Source organism: Pelobates fuscus, chromosome 4 (assembly GCF_036172605.1).
Source record: "Pelobates fuscus isolate aPelFus1 chromosome 4, aPelFus1.pri, whole genome shotgun sequence".
NCBI lineage: Eukaryota > Metazoa > Chordata > Amphibia > Anura > Pelobatidae > Pelobates > Pelobates fuscus.
Window position 1 is genome coordinate 149959839 of NC_086320.1, and position 22275 is coordinate 149982113.

Below are 22275 nucleotides of genomic sequence, written 5' to 3' on the forward strand. Positions count from 1 at the left end.
CCCCTCCCTCCCATAGAGGTCTCTCCTCCACCCCCCTCCCCTCATAAAGGTCTCTCCTCACCCTCCTCCCTCCCATAGAGGTCTCTCCTTCACCCCCCTTCCTTCAGTGGTCTCTCCCCCCATTCTCCTCACTCCCCCTCTCCTACCCTGTGTAGCGTGGTCGAGCTCTGGTCTGCGGTACAGGAGTTTCTGTTTCCTGTACCCAGCCTGATTGACAGGAAGTGCTTCAGCCGCCTGAGGCTCTCTATAAAGCCTCTATTGTCCCAACATCCCTACCTATTTGATTAATTTATTTTATGTCATGATCTTTTATTGGGGTAAAGGTCACCTGCCTATTCAAAAGGGGGGGGGGAGGGATGGTTGGCTGGTATTGGTAATATATATGTTCAAGTTTTTGGCTAATAGGGCTGAACTCTGGTAAGTCACGAGTTAAATCTTTGGGTGTTTTTTTGGGTGGTTTTTATGTCCTTTTTAAAGTGATTAAAGTTACTGTTGAAATATGTTTGTAAACTAAATAAAAGACCAAAGCCTTTTCATTCTCATATCTGTGTCTATGTGTTTTTATTAAATGTATATGTTTATGGTTTTATTTAGCATTGTGTTAGATTCTAACCCCTGTAGTGCACATGCACAAGGTGGGAGACCACTGGGGCAAGTAAATAGTATTAGTGACGATTAGTGGAAGGCCAAAGACATTAGTAAATTAAAGAAATATCAATAGGAACCATAATAAAAGAAAATACGAGGCAATCTTGGTAAGTAGTCCATGTCAGTGCAGTCTCTCAGAAAACCTAATCCACCAAATTCCTAATGCCGGGAAGCCAATCTTCCACACTAGTCAGCATCCCACACCCCCATACACAGGAGTCCTCATAAGCATCATAAAAACTGTGGATAACGTGCTCCACCAGCACAAGGCCACATCACGTGCCAGCATACAATGCCCATGGGTCTGTTTACACTCAGTGCATAAATCTGCATTCCAGGATAGTCCAACAGGGCTGGCCCTTCCGGGTTGTGAGTGGTGTACAATAAATCTTCCCTTCATGGCTCGCAGCCAAGGGAAATCAGCTGCATTTACTGCCTTGACAAGCTAGTAGGCCTCAGCTGAAAGGCCAAAATAGAACCGTTTTGTTGAGTATTAAAGTGTTCCCAGGTTATAGTAGCAGTTATATTGCAGTGAATAACTCCAAATCACAATATACACTTAATTGTGACTTTCTAGTGAGGAGCTCTTTCAACCTGCTTCTTACTCAGTTGACTGCCTAGCCTCGCCCCCAATTTCCACTATTTTCATATAAATTGTTCTATTGTTAACTTATAGCGGATTCACTAATATAAAGTGCTCAATTCTAAGCATTATATTTCAACCAAAGGAAAAAAAAAAAATTCTGGTTCATATTATTTCATCCAGCTTTATTATAGCTTTAAAAAAAAATAAAAAAATAATGCTTGTGACTAAATTACTGGTAGGGTTATTCACTAAAGTGGGAATTGTCTTGAATTCAAATTGTATTCAATGTGAATTTCAAATGTAAGGAAAAAGGAACTGAAATGGAAAAATTCCGTTTAGCTACTTTGGCAATAAATTTGGAATTCACTTTGATTTCACTCTGGTTTACCAACAACTCTAAAAAAATAACCATGTGGGTCTCGTGTCTTACGAAAACCATTTTCTTTTCCCTGTCTCTTACCAACTATAAAACAATTTAATTTACATAAAATGGTAGCATTATGTAATGGAATGTTGTTGCAGCAGAATGCCATCATTATATTGTGCCATATATGAATATTTATTTTGAAATCCGATTATTTACCTTTCTTTTTTAATTTATAAGTTTCATTATTTGTTTATCAGCTAAACTACATTCTGTTAACTCCAGTGTCAATTTCTAGCAACTTTGGAATGTTTAACCGTTTTTATCAGCTCAACCATCCCTGAAGATCACAGATTCAGTCTGTGCAGAGACCCATTCCCTTGAAAAAAATAAGAGTGCGGGAACTAGGCCAACTGTGAAGAGTATATGCTGGGGTGAGTGAATAATTAAGCAGCAGGCTTGCCCATATGTCAGATTGAACTGCAAAGACTGCACTGCATATCTAGCATGACAAACAGGATTACAGAAGACAATTATTCTGGCATGCTTTATTAAAATCAAGAGAAGCCCCCAAACCTCTCCCCAGTGTGCAGCAGATGCCGCACTCCAATTCAATTGAGTTCAAGTGTTCCTTTCTCATTTCTTGAATAGAATCCAAAGCCTAAATGAGGCTGGCATAGACTTGGAGCTACCACTGTCTGATAACAATCTTAATCAAATAATATGAGATCAGAACAATTGGCATTAGTTCTCAGTCAGCAGCTGGACTGCATGCATGCATTTGTTATGTATAAGTGTAGCGTAATTATTTAAAGGCATAGAAATAAGAAAGCATAAATAGATTGGGGTTAAGATATGCAGCTTTATTAATTATATATCTATGCTATCTATTATCTATTCATTAAGCTTTTAATTCACTCGATCCCTTAGTCATGCACTGGGTCAATCTGAAAGATTTCATTACCATGTAGTGTATCACAGCAACTGATATGATGGCCTTCTGACTTATCATCATGGGCAAAAGGAAAAATAGTTTTATAAGCATTACAATGCAATATCCCTTGTTTGCAGCTGCACCAGAGCATGATAATGCTACTCATATTATTAAATTATGATATCCTGCTATTTCACGCATTCACTTTTAAACATTTCAAACTTTTAAACTGATTATTTGCTATCAACTTTATTATATTCTTCAGGCAGCGTAAAGAACAAAAATAAACCAAAAAAACAATAGCCATGTCAGTATGAGACGAAACATATACACTCACCTAAAATTAATTTATCAATGGTACTTTTTTTCCATTTAAAATGTTCAGATTACATCTTTCCACAACTAATTTATGTTGGAGAGACTGCGGACAGACAGGTACATTGTATCACATTTTTTGGTCTTGCCCAAAATGATCAAATTATTGGCAAGTAATTTTCAAATTGATCCTATCCATTACAGAGTTTCCTGTCGATTTAACCTGGTTTGTGCCTACTTAAACGTTTCCCAGATAACTTAGCAGTACACAAAATAATAATGTTAGGCCATCTTCTTATCTCAGCTACAGCAGTCATTCCAAGATATTGGAAATCTAGTACTATTCCCTCGGCCACAGATGTTTTATTGTTATTATTTGAGAATAAACGTTGTGAACTTGCTTTCCGTATACCATGAGCTACGAATGTACTCCTCAAACATGACTGAATGGGAAAAAGCTATGAGGAGTAAGTACAAGCTTGACAATGTTTCCACCTGACTGAAAATAATTTAACCACTTATATTTGATATACTACTTACCGTGTTTCTACCTTAATGCATGACATACAAATACATAATACATAAATAATTTAATTTTTATTCATACACACATTTTTTTTTTATCAAACTCAATTATTTCATGTTATAATATAGCTTGGTTGTTACATCTGAGTGCTGCTCCTAAGTGTGTGATTGGAGATATTCTGGAGAGTTTTACAGAATCTCCAACTATCTAAGATTTTTCCAAGAGTTTTCTTTTTTACTGTTACAGGTAAGATTCCTCTATTGGAAAAGGTTACTGATTGCACAAGGTTTGCTTTCATGTTGGTAATTGGTAAGGCATTTGAGATATTCTGGAGATAAACTGGAGGTAATCTGAGGTATACAGGAGGATAAAAAAAATAATAATATTTGTTTGATTTAAATTATTCACCTCATTAAAATGGCAGACTTAGTTCAGTGTAATAGTTGTTATGCATTTGTTTCAAGTTCTACTTTTTGGAGATTTGGATGCGGTCTAATCTGTAGACAGTTCTCTGTATTGAGGCAGGAGATTGTATTTTTAAAGTCTGAGATTTGTAAATTATCTGGTAATCAAGCTCAGGCTGGAACTGCAAAGCCACTGAGACATATTAGGAATGGCAGATGGATTACTATAGGATCTGGTAGACTTAGAGTTGTGGATAAAAGGCATGTTGCACAGTCTGTTGCTCTACATAATTCATTTTCTGCACTTTCAGAGTGTAATGGCGTTATGGTGTGATGTAATTCCAGTAAAATACAAGTTTAGCAGGCTAAGATTGCCACAAGGCATATGTATGTATATGTGTTTGTAGTACACGTAGCTAAGATACTGTTATCACTGTACTGACCAGGTGCAGGAATGTAAGAACTGGAATTACGCGTCCCTCTCCTTTGTATCAGATGAGCCACGTGGTTAGACCGGATGGATGAGTTTAGACTCTATTTATTAAATAGGTTAAGGGTATGTGTGGGTGTAGTTAATTGTGGGAGGAGCTACAGTGCTATATAAGGAATGTACTCTATGTATTCAGTACTCAGACTTTGCTGTATTTTGGTGACGCTAGTCCCTCTGAGTCCCGATCGGTGATCCAATAAAGAATCTCTTCCTTCCTGAAGAAACCTGTGTCCATCTCTCTGTGCTTGGCTTCCGTCAGTTTCTCCGGTATCATTTGGTGCATTGGCCGGGAAGCTCATCGTTCAACGGTAGCTGAGAGGCAGAGGCGTGAGACGGTCTATCTTTGCCCACGTTCTCTACGGCTGCACCCCTGAACTTCTGCGTGGACCTCCCTTCGTCTCGGCGCCACTGGTCTGTTGTCCAGGAGATCATCGGCCTCTACGTGAGAAGTGCTGGGGTGTCCCCGTCGATGAGTGTGAACTCAGGTTCAGGAACGAGGAGGTAAGATAACTGCTGTTTTAGACGGCAGGACCCGCTAGGGGTATACCGATTGTGCGGTAGGCCCAAAGGGGTTTTTGAATCTGTATCTGCCCCCTCTGTCGGAGGGAAGGAGCGAAGGCGCACCGCTCGATCGAACGCTCTTTAGTCAGACCGTTTGATTTGGTTAGTCAGGCGGGGTCCTGGTGTAAATAGCCCTAGCCGGACACCGGTGTCTTGTCTAGACTAGCGTTCTAGGGTGTATATTACGTTCGCTAGGTCGGAGGGACCGGGAGACTAAGCGGCGCCTGTGTAAATTCGGTTCGCTAGTTCTCATCCTATCTGGGCTAAGTGGGAAGGCGTGTAAATTTGGAACCCACTAGACTTTTGATAGTGCGACTAAGAGGCGCCTGTGTAAATTCGGTTCTCTAGCTCGCTATATATGTGGTGATTGGGCAGTGTGGCTAACCAAAACGGGTGTATATAGTTTTAGGTAGTCCATTCAAGGTACTGGCCAATAGTTTAGTTGGGAATTGTAAATGTGTTAACGATTGTTTTAGTAAAGTGTATATCTTGTTAGATAGCGCGAGCTCAGCCGTCTAGCGAGAGTGTTAATAGTGTGTTGCTGTATTATAGTGCACGGTACCATAACCCTGTATATTTACTGACATTATATAATAAGTACTAATCATTGTCGTCCATTGCATGTTTAACACCATAACCACTAATAATTGTATTGTGACCTTAACTTGTGCTTTGACCTATGCTAACCGTACTGTAACCGCTATTTGTAAAAGACGATGTTACTGGGGTGTGTTATAGACGGGTAATTCGTATATAGAGAATTATAGCGTGGGTGACTGTATAGTTACGCCAAAGGGCATAATATTGATTATATAGTGACTGGTGTAACAGCTGTGTGTGTACGGGAATTCCCTGAGTGTTTATTGTTATTGTGTACGTTTCACTTGGTAACCGTACCACGTGGTGCTGTTGCCAGAGGAAACGGGTGTGACTGTTGAATAGTACGCGTGTATAGTATTCGTTGTCGACGACGTTCCATTGTTAAGTATGGGTGCGTCGCAGTCAACGATTCCGGATCCCTTAGGATGTATGGTTAAGAATTTTAAAAAGGGATTCAAAGTTTGTGATTTTGGGGTAAAGATGTCTCCTGTACGTTTGGTCACTTTGTGTACTAGGGAGTGGCCTACTTTGGTTGCGGCATGGCCGCCACGTGGCAGTTTGGATCCAACTCTGGTACAGCGCTTACACGTGGCTGTATCAGGTAGGCCTGAACTTTACGGCCAGTTTCCTTATATTGATTGTTGGAGACAGGCCGTAAATGACTCGCCAAAATGGCTCCGGACATGCCACGAGGAACAGTGTCGCCTCATGGTAGCTAGGACTTGTTCGTCCACTAGGGCTGGTGTTAGGCCCATTTTGGACACGCCCCCTGAGTCCGAGATCCCTTTGCCGCCCCCTTACTTTCCGTTAAGAAGAAGTGACGCAAACGCAGGAAGTCCTGTAACCCTTCCCTCACTACCCCCATCCACTTCCGCTTCCTCCTCCAGTGCAGGATCCACCCCCCCTCGTACTAAATCCCCCCTTCCGGAACCAGATAGACCAACCTCCATTAAAAATGAATATCCTGATTTGGCGCCACTTCAGACTTCCGGTCAAGCTTCATCTAGCTCGGCCCGAAGTGTTCTATTCACTACCTTTTCCCAAAACCAACCTCCCACATCCCCATACCCTATCTCTCCCCGACCGGAACCCATGACTGACGCTTCCCTACGTAGCCCCATCCAAACCCGACAGTTGACTGGTGCCCAACAATTAAAGCACTATCAGATGCCTCTTCGCTTAAATCCCGGGTCAGCTTATATCGATGCCGCAGGTCAAATGGCACACGCTGACCCAGTCTTCGTATATGTCCCATTTACCACAACCGATCTTTTAAACTGGAAGAAGTGCTGAAAAACCGGTTCTTAAAAGTCGACTCTGTACATTGGGAGGCCACGTAGTAAAACACCAATTCCTTTATATGCCTGAATGTCCAGTCCAATTGCTGGGACGTGATATGCTATCAAAATTACAAGCGCAGATTACGTTCCTACCAAATGGAACAACATCCTTAAAGTTTAATGGACCTTCAGGTATTATGACTTTATCCGTACCAAAGGAAGAAGAGTGGCGACTTTATACAGTGTTGACTAGCCAAAACCCTAGGAGTGATGAGACATTGTTTAACATACCAGGAGTTTGGGCAGAGAACAACCCACCAGGACTGGCCCGCAATATTCCACCAATAAAAATTGAACTGAAACATGGGGTTTATCCAGTGAGCCTAAGACAATATCACATTCCGCAGAAGGCTAAGAAGAACATCCAATCCTATCTGGATAAGTTCATACGGTATGGTATCCTAAAATTCTGTACTTCCCCCTGGAACACCCCATTGCTGCCTGTTCAAAAGCCCGGCACAGATGAGTATCGACCTGTGCAGGACTTAAGAGCAGTCAATGATGCGGTTGTTAGCATACATCCAGTTGTACCCAATCCATATAACCTGCTTGCTTTAATTCCGGGCGGGGCTACTTACTTCACAGTCTTAGATCTCAAAGATGCCTTCTTTTGCCTCCGAATTGCCGCAGAAAGCCAATGTATTTTCGCTTTCCAATGGGAGAACGCTGTAACGGGCTCAAAACGCCAAATGACTTGGACAAGACTGCCCCAAGGGTTTAAAAATTCACCTACCCTATTTGGTTCAGCTCTAAGTCAAGATCTACTGGATTTCGAGTCTATCCCAGGAGAATGTGTATTGTTACAATATGTAGATGACTTGTTGATAGCAGCAGTTACAAAAGAAAAATGTCAGCAAGCAACGCACGATCTACTACATATTCTCTGGAAGGCAGGATACAAGGTGTCCAGGAAGAAGGCTCAGTTGTGTTTGCCAACTGTCAAGTATCTGGGATTCCATATCTCTGAAGGTCAAAGGATTATGGGGCCAGAGAGAAAAGAAGCTGTCTGCCAAATACCAATACCCAAGAATAGAAGACAAGTGCGAGAATTCTTGGGGGCAGCAGGCTTCTGTAGGATATGGATTCCCAGCTATGCGATACTGGCAAAACCTCTGTACGCAGCCATCAAAGGTACAGAGCACGACCCCTTCTTATGGACCCAAGAACAGCAAACGGCATTTGAAGATGTGAAGAAGGCTTTGATGAGTGCCCCAGCATTAGGTCTACCTGATCACACACGACCATTCTACTTATATGTACACGAGCAAAGAAGAATGGCTGTGGGAGTATTGACACAGTACTTGGGATCATGGCAAAGACCTGTTGCCTACATGTCTAAGCAACTGGATGCAGTGGCCAGCGGACTTCCACCTTGTCTAAGAGCCGTAGCTGCAGCCGCCCTGCTAGTAGCTGAAGCCGATAAACTCACTCTGGGTCAAGAACTTTATGTACGAGTCCCACATGCAGTACAGACGTTGTTGGATTACAAAGGAAATCATTGGTTTAGTAATAGCCGTATGACCAAGTATCAAGCAATGTTGTGTGAAAACCCAAGAGTGCATTTAGAGACTGTAAACACCTTAAATCCAGCTACCCTTTTGCCACAACCTACTGAAAGTCAACATGATTGTTTGGAAGTAATGGATGAAGTATTCTCAAGTAGACCAGATCTTCGTGATTTTCCCATCCAGAACCCCGATGTTCAATATTACACCGACGGCAGTAGTTATGTGAAAGAAGGGATCCGCTATGCAGGATATGCAGTAACAACCATAGACAAGGTGATAGAAGCTCGGCCACTGGCGAAAGGAACATCAGCACAAAAGGCAGAATTAATAGCACTAACACGAGCGTTACAATTGGCTGAAGGTTTAAGAGTAAATATCTATACGGACTCTAAGTATGCGTTTTTAACCACTCATGCCCACGGAGCTTTGTATAAAGAAAGAGGACTACTGAATTCAGAAGGCAAAGAAATCAAGTACGCAGCTGAAATCCTACAACTATTGGAAGCAGTGTGGGAGCCGAAAGAAGTCGGTATCATACATTGTCGAGCGCATCTGAGAGGAGATGGTGATGTAACCAAGGGAAATCGGATGGCAGATAGTGCAGCTAAGCGTGCTGCTGAATCAGGAAGACAGGAGTATGTGGGGCATATAGCTGCTCTTATACCAACTCCACTGTCCCAATGGACTCCAGTTTATACAGCTCAAGAAGAGGAGTGGTTAAAGACTGAACCGGGAAAGTATCTGGAGAACAAGTGGTATCAGCTAGAAGATGGAAGAATAGTTATACCAGCATCGCTAGCGGTAGAAATTGTCCAAAATTATCACAACGGGACACATTCTGGGAGAGACAGTACTGAAGAATCTCTTAGAAAACATTTCTACATACCAAGATTGTCCAACTTGACTCAGGCCATTGTACGCAGATGTGTAACGTGTGCTAAGAATAATGCAAGACAAGGACCAGTAAAGCCACCAGGAGTTCAGTTTATGGGGGGACTCCCCATGTCCGATCTACAAATAGACTTTACAGTGATGCCTAAATCGGGTGGACATCGTTACCTGTTGGTAATTGTGTGCACCTATTCAGGCTGGGTAGAAGCATGTCCTACTCGTACAGAGAAAGCAGGAGAAGTTGTAAGATTCCTGCTACGAGAAATAATACCCCGATATGGACTACCCTGTTCTATAGGATCGGACAATGGTCCAGCTTTTGTTCATCAGTGCCTACAACAACTGACTCATATGCTTGGTATAAAGTGGAGGCTTCATACTGCATATAGACCCCAGAGTTCTGGTAAGGTAGAGAGAATGAATAGAACTATAAAGAACCAGTTGGCTAAAATGTGTCAGGAAACCCAACTTAAGTGGAACGTTCTCTTACCCATAGCTTTATTGCGAATCCGCAGTACCCCTACCAGAAGGATGGGCCTCTCTCCTTTTGAAATCATGTATGGGCGACCACCTCCCGTACTTGGTAACTTAAGGGGGGACTTGAGTCAGTTGGGAGAAGGAATTACCCGGCAGCAGGTTGTAGAGTTGGGTAAGACTATGGAGGAGGTACAGAAATGGGTACAAGATAGATTACCTGTGAATATTTATCCCCCTGTTCATAGTTATCATCCAGGAGATCAAGTGTGGATTAAAGAGTGGAATAATGTACCGTTAGGGCCCAAGTGGAGAGGTCCTTATGTTGTTCTTTTGTCTACCCCTACAGCAATAAAAGTAGCAGAAGTGACTCCGTGGATACATCACTCCAGGGTTAAACCAGCAGCAGTCGATTCTTGGCAAGTTACAGTAGATCCAGAGAATCCCTGCAAGATCCGGTTGAAACGCACTACTCAGTCGGAGTAACGAGGAATTATTGTGGATTACAAATTTTATTGTTACAGGTGTGAGTGAGAAGGCCATAATAAAGCCTGTCCGCTTACCATCACATAGTGTATAAGCCAGGAAAGTCTCGAAGGGACACCTGTGAAGACGAGCAGAACTCCATTCCCTGCAGCCCTCACATCCTGGAAGCTGAGGTTCCATCGCACGGACGAAGACTGAGGATGACGGCGAAAGATGTGCTTTTGATTGTGTTTATTTACATGTGTTTTTATATTCAGGAAGGTAGAGGTACCGACACTCCTAGCTGTGAGGTATGCATTAAGACTACGAGAACAGGTAACCATATTTCCCAAACCCTAATTTGGCATTCACAATACGAATGTAAAGGAGAGGTATCAAGATGTAGATACCTAAATATAGACTATAGTGTGTGCCATTTAGGAGTAGGAGAACCTAAGTGCTTCAGTCCAGAGTATCAACCTCGTACAATTTGGTTGACTCTCAGGAATGGAGATCCTCAGGGGACCCTAATTAATAAGACGGTGTTAGAATCCGTACATTCTTCGGGTGTTCTGCTATTTGATGCATGTAAGGCGATATCAAGTGGTAGAAAACCGTGGAATGTATGTGGGGATCTTAGATGGGAGAGGACGTATGGGTCTAACGATAAATATATTTGTCCCAGTAGCAAAAATAAATATGTAAGTCCTAGATGCCCAAATAGAGATTATAACTTTTGTCCATATTGGTCTTGTGTGGGGTGGGCGACTTGGGGACAGACAGTAGATAAAGACATGATAGTGACTAAGTTGCCGACTAGCCCTTATTGTAAGTCTATGGAATGCAACCCAGTCCATATACTTATTAATAACCCCGACAAGTTCCTAGATAAGTATGGAAATTTATTTGGGTTTCAGATATACGGGACGGGTTTAGATCCTGGGACATTATTGTTTATAGGAATAGAGACTGATACGGTATCCTCCCAGACTCATCAAGTATACCATTCCTTTTATGAAGAGATGAGTATAGATAATAAGATCCCCCATAACGCTAAAAACCTGTTCATTGACCTAGCTGAAAGTATTGCCGGTAGTCTTAATGTTACCAACTGCTATGTGTGTGGAGGTACTAACATGGGAGACCAATGGCCTTGGGAAGCAAAGGAGGTAATGTCCGGTTCTGAGGCAGTTGACCAATTAATATCTACACAAGCCGATTATCATTTGAGTGTTAGAGGTAAATCTGAGTGGAGATTAAAGACCTCCATCATAGGTTATGTTTGCATAGCAAGGAAAGGAATGATGTATAATACTTCTGTAGGAGAATTAACTTGTCTAGGGCAAAAAGCTTATGATGATGATACTAAAAAATACAACTTGGTGGTCGGCTTCAAATGTCTCAGAACCATCTAACCCGTTTGCTAGATATGCCAGTTTAAAGGATGTGTGGTTTGATTTATCCATCACATCTACCTGGAGAGCCCCAGCAAATTTGTACTGGATCTGTGGTAAGAAAGCCTATTCGGAGTTGCCACAGGACTGGGAAGGGGCATGTGTGTTGGGTATGCTCAAACCATCCTTCTTCTTGTTACCGATTGAAACAGGTGAGACTTTAGGTGTTAAAGTGTATGATGTGAATCATAGGAAGAAAAGGGGACCCATAGAGATAGGCGCCTGGGAAGATAATGAATGGCCTCCCCAGCGTATCATAGATTATTATGGGCCAGCCACGTGGGCTGAGGATGGTACCTTTGGTTATAGAACCCCAATTTATATGCTCAACCGTATTATAAGATTACAGGCGGTGGTTGAGATTATTACTAATGAGACCTCACAAGCACTCAATCTTCTAGCGAAGCATAACACCAGGATGAGGACAGCAGTCTACCAAAATAGATTAGCCTTGGATTACCTTTTGGCAGTAGAGGGAGGTGTATGTGGGAAGTTTAACCTAAGTAATTGCTGTCTTCAAATAGATGACGAAGGGCAAGCAATAGCTGAGCTTACTAGCCATATGGTTAAACTAGCGCATGTGCCTACTCAGGTATGGAAAGGGTACAATCCAAGTAGTTGGTTTGGTAGCTGGTATGAGTGGTTTGGAGGGCTTAAGGCAGTGGTAGGTGGAGTCCTACTGATTTTACTGTTGTGTCTACTCCTACCGTGTCTTATACCCTTAGTAGTTAGGTCTGTGCAAAGCCTGATAGGAAGTATAGCAGAGAGGAAGGCTGCTGCACAGATAATGGCGATATATAAGTATAAGGCTCTAGATCAGGGAGAACCAATGCAAGAAGATGAATGTTGAAGATTCACATCATAAGATAAGTCTGGTCTGGTTCATGGTAACCTGAGGTATATGCAAACCAAGGTTAAGTGATGCCTCAAGTAATTGTGAAATATCAGAGGCATCAAAGGGGGGAATGTGATGTAATTCCAGTAAAATACAAGTTTAGCAGGCTAAGATTGCCACAAGGCATATGTATGTATATGTGTTTGTAGTACACGTAGCTAAGATACTGTTATCACTGTACTGACCAGGTGCAGGAATGTAAGAACTGGAATTACGCGTCCCTCTCCTTTGTATCAGATGAGCCACGTGGTTAGACCGGATGGATGAGTTTAGACTCTATTTATTAAATAGGTTAAGGGTATGTGTGGGTGTAGTTAATTGTGGGAGGAGCTACAGTGCTATATAAGGAATGTACTCTATGTATTCAGTACTCAGACTTTGCTGTATTTTGGTGACGCTAGTCCCTCTGAGTCCCGATCGGTGATCCAATAAAGAATCTCTTCCTTCCTGAAGAAACCTGTGTCCATCTCTCTGTGCTTGGCTTCCGTCAGTTTCTCCGGTATCAATGGAGACAGGCTCAGGCACCAGGTGTAGTGGTGCTATGGAGACAGGTACAGAGGGTAGTGGCGTTGTGGAGATAGGCTCAAGCACTGAGGGTAGTGGTGTTGTGGAGACAGGCTCAGGCACCAAGTGTGGAGGTGTTGTGGAGACAGGCTTGGAGACTGTGGTGAGGCCTAATAAAAAGCAGTTGTTGTTGGGGGATTCTATCATAAGAGGTGTGGAGCTGGAAAATGGTGGTCTTGTGAGATGTCTTCCTGGAGCTACTGCTCATAGAGACAGGAGATGTATTTGTAATATTGTTAAGCAAGCAAAGCAGGAAGGGGAATTGGATATACTTGTCCATCTAGGGGCAATTGACTTGGCTTACAATGAAGTTTCAGAGGTAAAGGACGTTTTTAGTGTTTTTGCCAATGATATACTGCAGGTTGCTTCCACACTGTCATTCTGTGAAGTTCTACCAGTGCATAACACTCAGAACGATAGGTGGATGCATATTAGGGACTTTAACTTGTGGCTTGGTGAATGGTGTCGGGAGCAAGGATTTGGCTTTATTTCTCATGGTAGCTCTGTTTGGAATGGAAATAAACTGTACAAAAAATATGGTTTGCATCTTTCTCAAAAGGGAATAAATGTTCTCAGTAGTGTTGTCGCGAACCCGAAATTTTCGGTTCGCGAACGGCGAACGCGAACTTCCGCAACCGCGCGAACCGCCATTGACTTCAATGGGCAGGCGAATTTTAAAACCAACAGGGACTCTTTCTGGCCACAAAAGTGATGGAAAAGTTGTTTCAAGGGGACTAACACCTGGACTGTGGCATGCCGGAGGGGGATCCATGGCAAAACTCCAATGGAAAATTACACAGTTGATGCAGAGTCTGCTTTTAATCCATAAAGGGCAGAAATCACCTAACATTGACACCTGTCCTCAAAGCCCCTGATACACACTGACACAGAGCAGAATAGAGACTGTTCCCCGTCCTCAGAGACCATGATACACACTGACACAGAGCAGAATAGAGACTGTTACCCCTACATAGGGTCACTTGGCAGATATGGCGGGGTCGTGGGAGGGGGAGGATGACTTTCACCTCTTCCCCTGTTAGATTCCCGTTGTGCTGTGACATCACCCTTATACGCTGTGTAAAGCATACTATTTAATTTGATCAGCATGGCCACTTGAGTTTTTATAGTTTTCACGCTGCTTGTAGTTTATATATGGTTCACAAAAATCAAACAAACGATAAAGTAAACATGTAAGGATTCAGAATATTCTTTCAAACCCTTACACATTGTGTGTACGTATTTTTTGTCTTAAGTTTGTGGCTTTAAAGAGGTTCACGTTGTTTCTATGATGTGCATAACATGTTCTTGTAAATGTTTGTTAAATTTTTCCTGGAATTGTAATTTTTGAATCTGAATAAAGATAGTCAAATCCCTGATACACACTGACACAGAGCAGAATAGGGACTGTTCCCCCTACATAGGGTCACTTGGCAGATATGGATTGACACCTATCCTAATGATCCCTGATAAACACTGACACAGAGCAGAATAGAGACTGTTCCCCCTACATAGGGTCACTTGGCAGATATGGATTGACACCTGTCCTCAAAACCCCTGATACACACTGACACAGAGCAGAATAGGGACTGTTCCCCCTACATAGAGTCACTTGGCAGATATGGATTGACACCTGTCCTCAAAACCCCTGATACACACTGACACAGAGCAGAATAGGGAATGTTCCTCCTACATAGGGTCACTTGGCAGATATGGATTGACACCTGTCCTCAAAACCCCTGATACACACTGACACAGAGCAGAATAGAGACTGTTCCCTGTCCACAGAGACCATGATACACACTGACACAGAGCAGAATAGGGACTGTTACCCCTACATAGGGTCACTTGGCAGGTATGGATTGACACCTGTCCTCCAAGCCCATGATACACACTGGGGGGAGCTACTGTCCTCCCCAACCCCTGCGCGGTGGGTGGGGGCCATAAATCACAATGGGGGACCTACTGTCCTCCCCCCCTCGGCCCCCACCCCTGCGCGGTGGGTAGGGGCCATAAATCACAATGGGGGGGCCTACTTTCCTCCCCCCCGGCCCCCATCCCTGCGCGGTGGGTGGGGGGCATAAATCACAATGGGACGGACCTACTGATAGGAGTGGAGTATTGTTCATATCAGTTTAATACCTTCCGCGTCTCCTATCAGTGGACGTGTATATGGCAGCCATTTTAGGAACCGCACACCTGGGACCCGAGCAAGGTCACCTCGTTCAAGCTGCTCTGGTTCCTTGATGAGCCAGCTGCCCGTGAGTTAACATGTCCCGTGGAGAAGCACTCTGTCCTGTAAATCCTCACCACAAAAAAATAAAATAAATAACAGCACTCGGAGTGGTGAGTTTAGTAAATGTTCATATCAGTTTAATACCTTCCGCGTCTCCTATCAATGGACATGTATATGGCAGCCATTTTAGGAACCGCACACCTGGGACCCGAGCAAGGTCACCTCTTTCAACAGGCGACATGATTTGGCCCTGTAAAACTATCCTGGATATTCTCTACAATTTCTATGGATATGGCATTGATTTATGTAACAGGGAGATGGAAGAAGATGCTTGGTCGGTTCTACTTTTTGTAGATTTGGATGCGGTCTAATCTGTAGACAGTTCTCTGTATTGAGGCAGGAGATTGTATTTTTAAAGTCTGAGATTTGTAAATTATCTGGTAATCAAGCTCAGGCTGGAACTGCAAAGCCACTGAGACATATTAGGAATGGCAGATGGATTACTATAGGATCTGGTAGACTTAGAGTTGTGGATAAAAGGCATGTTGCACAGTCTGTTGCTCTACATAATTCATTTTCTGCACTTTCAGAGTGTAATGGCGTTATGGAGACAGGCTCAGGCACCAGGTGTAGTGGTGCTATGGAGACAGGTACAGAGGGTAGTGGCGTTGTGGAGATAGGCTCAAGCACTGAGGGTAGTGGTGTTGTGGAGACAGGCTCAGGCACCAAGTGTGGAGGTGTTGTGGAGACAGGCTTGGAGACTGTGGTGAGGCCTAATAAAAAGCAGTTGTTGTTGGGGGATTCTATCATAAGAGGTGTGGAGCTGGAAAATGGTGGTCTTGTGAGATGTCTTCCTGGAGCTACTGCTCATAGAGACAGGAGATGTATTTGTAATATTGTTAAGCAAGCAAAGCAGGAAGGGGAATTGGATATACTTGTCCATCTAGGGGCAATTGACTTGGCTTACAATGAAGTTTCAGAGGTAAAGGACGTTTTTAGTGTTTTTGCCAATGATATACTGCAGGTTGCTTCCACACTGTCATTCTGTGAAGTTCTACCAGTGCATAACACTCAGAACGATAGGTGGATGCATATTAGGGACTTTAACTTGTGGCTTGGTGAATGGTGTCGGGAGCAAGGATTTGGCTTTATTTCTCATGGTAGCTCTGTTTGGAATGGAAATAAACTGTACAAAAAATATGGTTTGCATCTTTCTCAAAAGGGAATAAATGTTCTCAGTAGTGTTGTCGCGAACCCGAAATTTTCGGTTCGCGAACGGCGAACGCGAACTTCCGCAACCGCGCGAACCGCCATTGACTTCAATGGGCAGGCGAATTTTAAAACCAACAGGGACTCTTTCTGGCCACAAAAGTGATGGAAAAGTTGTTTCAAGGGGACTAACACCTGGACTGTGGCATGCCGGAGGGGGATCCATGGCAAAACTCCAATGGAAAATTACACAGTTGATGCAGAGTCTGCTTTTAATCCATAAAGGGCAGAAATCACCTAACATTGACACCTGTCCTCAAAGCCCCTGATACACACTGACACAGAGCAGAATAGAGACTGTTCCCCGTCCTCCTCCCCGTCTTTCAACAGGCGACATGATTTGGCCCTGTAAAACTATCCTGGATATTCTCTACAATTTCTATGGATATGGCATTGATTTATGTAACAGGGAGATGGAAGAAGATGCTTGGTCGGTTCTACTTTTTGGAGATTTGGATGCGGTCTAATCTGTAGACAGTTCTCTGTATTGAGGCAGGAGATTGTATTTTTAAAGTCTGAGATTTGTAAATTATCTGGTAATCAAGCTCAGGCTGGAACTGCAAAGCCACTGAGACATATTTGGGGCACTGCGCGGGCAAGCTAATGTGCCACCAGATAGGAGTGGTGAGTTTAGTATTGTTCATATCAGTTTAATACCTTCCGCGTCTCCTATCAGTGGACGTGTAAATGGCAGAGATTTTTAATTGTTGAATCACCTCCCCTTTTTAGGCCAAGGTGGGAAGATGCTTAGACCACTGGTATATTGGTGCCATCTTGGAGGATTTTTTTTTGGTTTGGTTTTTGAAGCCACAGTGCTGCACCAGTGGGCCTAAAAATGAGGCATGTACACATGCCTGAAAAATTTGGTATTGTTGCAGCCGCTGCTGTAGCAGCGGCCAGAAAAATTGATGTTTGTTTCACAGGCAGAAAGTGCCCTAAAACATGGCGGCTTGAACCATAGTTGGTGGCGGATAAGTCACGCAAGTCAAACGTCATTCAGAGCTAAAATACAGCAGCGTGTGGACCATTTTTAGCCCAAGGCAGCTCATCTCATCAGGCCTTTTTTAAGCGAATGTATCGCCCAGTGTCAGTCCCTTCGGGATCCATCCCTCATTCATCTTAATAAAGGTGAGGTAATCTAGACTTTTTTGACCTAGGCGACTTCTCTTCTCAGTGACAATACCTCCTGCTACACTGAAGGTCCTTTCTGACAGGACACTTGAAGCGGGGCAGGCAGGAAGTTCTATCGCAAATTGGGATAGCTCAGGCCACAGGTCAAGCCTGCACACCCAGTAGTCAAGGGGTTCATCGCTCCTCAGAGTGTCGATATCTGCAGTTAAGGCGAGGTAGTCTGCTTATAAAGTCAAAGGAAATTATTTGAGACTCAAAAAATGAGAATCAAAACTGGTTTTTAATATATTAAAGAGTACTAGACAGTATAAATGTATCCCCTAGCCCAACCATCAGCACTGAATATATACAATTTAGAGGGAGGAAAAACCCCCTGATATTTGGCATACAAAGATACAGTATAAAATTATACTATCCAATTAGTGTCTCCAAAAATAAAAAAACTTTATTATAATTCATTCAAAAAGGAGACGGAGACAACAGAACTTGGAGCTAGGAAAAAAGTATAGTATGCCAAATAATTAATCAAATTAGCCCCTGACGAAGGTGCATTAGACGCACCGAAACGCTCGTCGGGTTTCAGCTTTATTTAATTTTATTTTTACACTGTATGTCACTATGGTAGCACTAGGTGTTTGATTTAATTTCACTTTTAACTCTCAGCACTGATGGAGTCTTGTTTGTAGCCATACAGCCGTCTCTACCTGTCTTCTCTCTCCTTTCGATAGGGACAGCATAGAACACCCTCGAAGGTGTTTTTAGGAGTTGCAGGGTATATACCTCTATTTCTATGGACTTATGCCTATGTTGCAGATACACATTTAGTTAATCTCTGCCTGTCGTCTCTCTCTTCCCTATAGGGATAGTACAGAACACCCTTGAAGGTGTCTATTTTAGGAGTGGTAGGGATTGTACTCTTGTCTTTCCATTTTATCTGCCTCCTTTTAGATATTGTTCCATTTATTTTGCACAGTGAGAGTTCCCTCCTTTGGGTTTCAGGAGAGACAGCTTAATACACTATTATCAATTTGTTTAAATTAGGAGTTACAGGGTGGATACATTGTTATTGAGACATTTACTTTTTTCTTTAACCCCCCGTTTTACCTCCATATTGACTGGCAATATATCTATCCACTCAACCTGACCTGGAGATTTATCACTGCTAGGCCTGGCTGAGTGGTTCATGGTACTCATAGACTCCTCATTTGATTAATTATTTGGCATACTATACTTTTTTCCTAGCTCCAAGTTCTGTTGTCTCCGTCTCCTTTTTGAATGAATTATAATAAAGTTTTTTTATTTTTGGAGACACTAATTGGATAGTATAATTTTATACTGTATCTTTGTATGCCAAATATCAGGGGGTTTTTCCTCCCTCTAAATTGTATATATTCAGTGCTGATGGTTGGGCTAGGGGATACATTTATACTGTCTAGTACTCTTTAATATATTAAAAACCAGTTTTGATTCTCATTTTTTTGAGTCTCAAATAATTTCCTTTGACTTTATAACCTTATTCCGGGTACAAGCCCTATTTGGTGGATCTGGAACCACCACTCTGACCTTAGTGCTTTCTATTCCTCTATTTCTATGAGGTATAGATGCACTTCTCTTATCTTATTTAACTTGAGGTAGTCTGCTACCTGTCGGTCGAGTCGCTCTCTAAGGGTGGATCCCGAAGGGCTGTGGCGATGCATAGGACTTAAAATGGTCCGCATGTCCTCCATCAACAACACGTCTTTAAAGCGTCCTGTCCTTGCCGGCGTGGTCGTGGGAGGAGGAGGAGGATGACTTCCACCTCTCCCCCTGTTAGATTCCCGTTGTGCTGTGACATTACCCTTATACGCTGTGTAAAGCATACTTTTTAATTTATTTTGCAAATGCTGCATCCTTTCCGACTTGTTGTAATTCGGTAACATTTCCGCCACTTTCTGCTTATACCGGGGGTCTAGTAGCGTGGATACCCAGTACAGGTCATTCTCCTTCAGCCTTTTTATACGAGGGTCCCTCAACAGGCAGGACAGCATGAAAGACCCCATTTGCACAAGGTTGGATGCCGAGCTACTCATTTCCCGTTCCTCCTCCTCACTGATGTCATTGAAGGTATGTTCTTCCCCCCAGCCACGTACAACACCACGGGTACCAGATAGGTGACAACGAGCACCCTGGGATGCCTGTTGTGTTTGGTCTTGCTCCTCCTCCTCCTCCTCAAAGCTACAATCCTCCTCTGACTCCTCTTCCTCACAATCCTCTTCCAGCGTTGCCGCAGGTCCAGCAAGCGATGCTGATAAGGCTGTTTCTGGTGGTGATGGTGACCACAACTCTTCCTCTTCCTCTTCACGCTCATCTACAGCCTGATCCAGCACTCTTCGCAGGGCACGCTCCAGGAAGAAAACAAATGGTATGATGTCGCTGATGGTGCCTTCGTTGCGACTGACTAGGTTTGTCACCTCCTCAAAAGGACGCATGAGCCTACAGGCATTGCGCATGAGCGTCCAGTAACGTGGCAAAAAAATTCCCAGCTCTCCAGAGGCTGTCCTAGCACCCCGGTCATACAAATATTCATTAACAGCTTTTTCTTGTTGGAGCAGGCGGTCGAACATTAGGAGTGTTGAATTCCAATGTGTAGGGCTGTCGCAAATCAAGCGCCTCACTGGCATGTTGTTTTGCCGCTGGATATCGGCAAAGTGAGCCATGGCCGTGTAGGAATGCCTGAAAGGGCCACACACCTTCCTGGCCTGCTTCAGGACGTCCTGTAAGCCTGTGTACTTATGCACAAAGCGTTGTACGATCAGATTACACACATGTGCCATGCACGGCACATGTGTCAACTTGCCCAACTTCAATGCCGCTATCAAATTTTTTCCGTTGTCACACACCACTTTGCTGATATCCAGTTGCTGCGGAGTCAGCCACTTTTCCACCTGTGTGTTCAGGGTGGACAGGAGTGCTTGTCCGGTGTGACTCTCTGCTTTCAAGCAAGTCAAACCCAAGACGGCGTGACACTGCCGTATCCGGGATGTGGAATAGTACCTGGGGAGCTGGGGGGGTGCCGTTGATGTGGAGCAAGACGCAGCAGCACAAGAGGACTCAGCCGAGGAGGTTATGGAAGAGGATGGAGTAGGAGGAGTAGAGGAGGTGGCAGCAGGACTGCCTGCAATTCGTGGCGGTGTCACCAACTCCTCTGCAATGCCACGCATTCCTTGCTTGTCAGCCGTCAGCAGGTTTACCCAATGCGCAGTGTAGGTGATATACCTGCCCTGACCATGCTTTGCAGACCAGGTATCAGTGGTCAGATGGACCCTTGCCCCAACACTGTGTGAAAGACATGCCATGACTTCCTTTTGCACAATCGAGTACAAGTTGGGGATTGCCTTTTGTGAAAAGAAATTCCGTCCGGGTACCTTCCACTGCGGTGTCCCAATAGCTACAAATTTTTTGAACGCCTCAGACTCAACCAGATTGTATGGTAAAAGCTGGCGGGCTAATAGTTCGGACACGCCAGCTGTCAGACGCTGGGCAAGGGGGTGATTTGGTGACATTGGCTTCTTACGCTCAAACATGTCCTTGACAGACACATGACTGTGGGCAGATGAGCGGGAACTGCTCAAGGCGGGAGATGGAGTGGCGGATGGTTGAGAGGGGGCAAGGAGGACAGCAGTGGTTGACGTGGCTGAAGATGCTGGACCAGGAGGAGGATGGCGGCTTAGAGTAGGCGTGCTGCTTGTACTCATGTGTTGATCCCATAGGGGTTTGTGATGTGAGATCATGTGCCTACGCAAAGCAGTTGTACCTAGGTGGGTGTTGGACCTCCCACGACTCAGTTTCCTTTGGCACAGGTTGCAAATGGCATCGCTGTTGTCAGAGGCAGACACACACAAAAAAATGCCACACTGCTGAGCTCTGCAATGACGGCATTCTGGTGGTGGACACAGCATGCGTTGATTGGCGTGCTGTCGGGCTGACCCCGGGTGCCGATGCATGCTGTCTGACTGTGCCACTAGCTCCTTGCGACGACCCCCCCTGCTTCCAACTCGTCTCCTCCTCCTCTCTGTCTCCCCATCTGAACTTTCGCAATGTTCTTCTTCTTGCCGAGCGGGCACCCACGTGACATCCATGGACGCATCGTCATCGTCATCATCAACCGCTTTGCTTGTATCTGACAACTCAGAAAAGGAAGCAGCAGCGGGTACAACATCATCATCATCATCACACCGTACCTCCATGTGTTTAATGCTGCCTGCCTGAGACATATCCCTGTTATCTACATCCTATAGCAATAATGGTTGCGCATCACTCATTTCTTCAAACGGGTGTGTGAATAACTCCTCTGACATACCAAGTAAAGCGGCTGTGGTGCTAGTTTTGGTGGTGGCGGCAGGCGGGTGAGTGGTATCTTGAGAGGTGCCTGAAGCTAAGCTGGAGGAGGATGGTGCGTCAAGGTTCCGAGCGGAGGCTGTACAAGATTGGGTGTCCTGTGTTAGCCAGTCAACTATGTCCTCAGAACTTTTCAAGTTCAGGGTACCTGGCTTCGGAAAACTGGGCATTATTCTAGGGCAAAAGGGAATCACAGCACCACGGCCACGACGGCCCCTGCGGGGTGGCCTGCTTCTGCCTGTCATT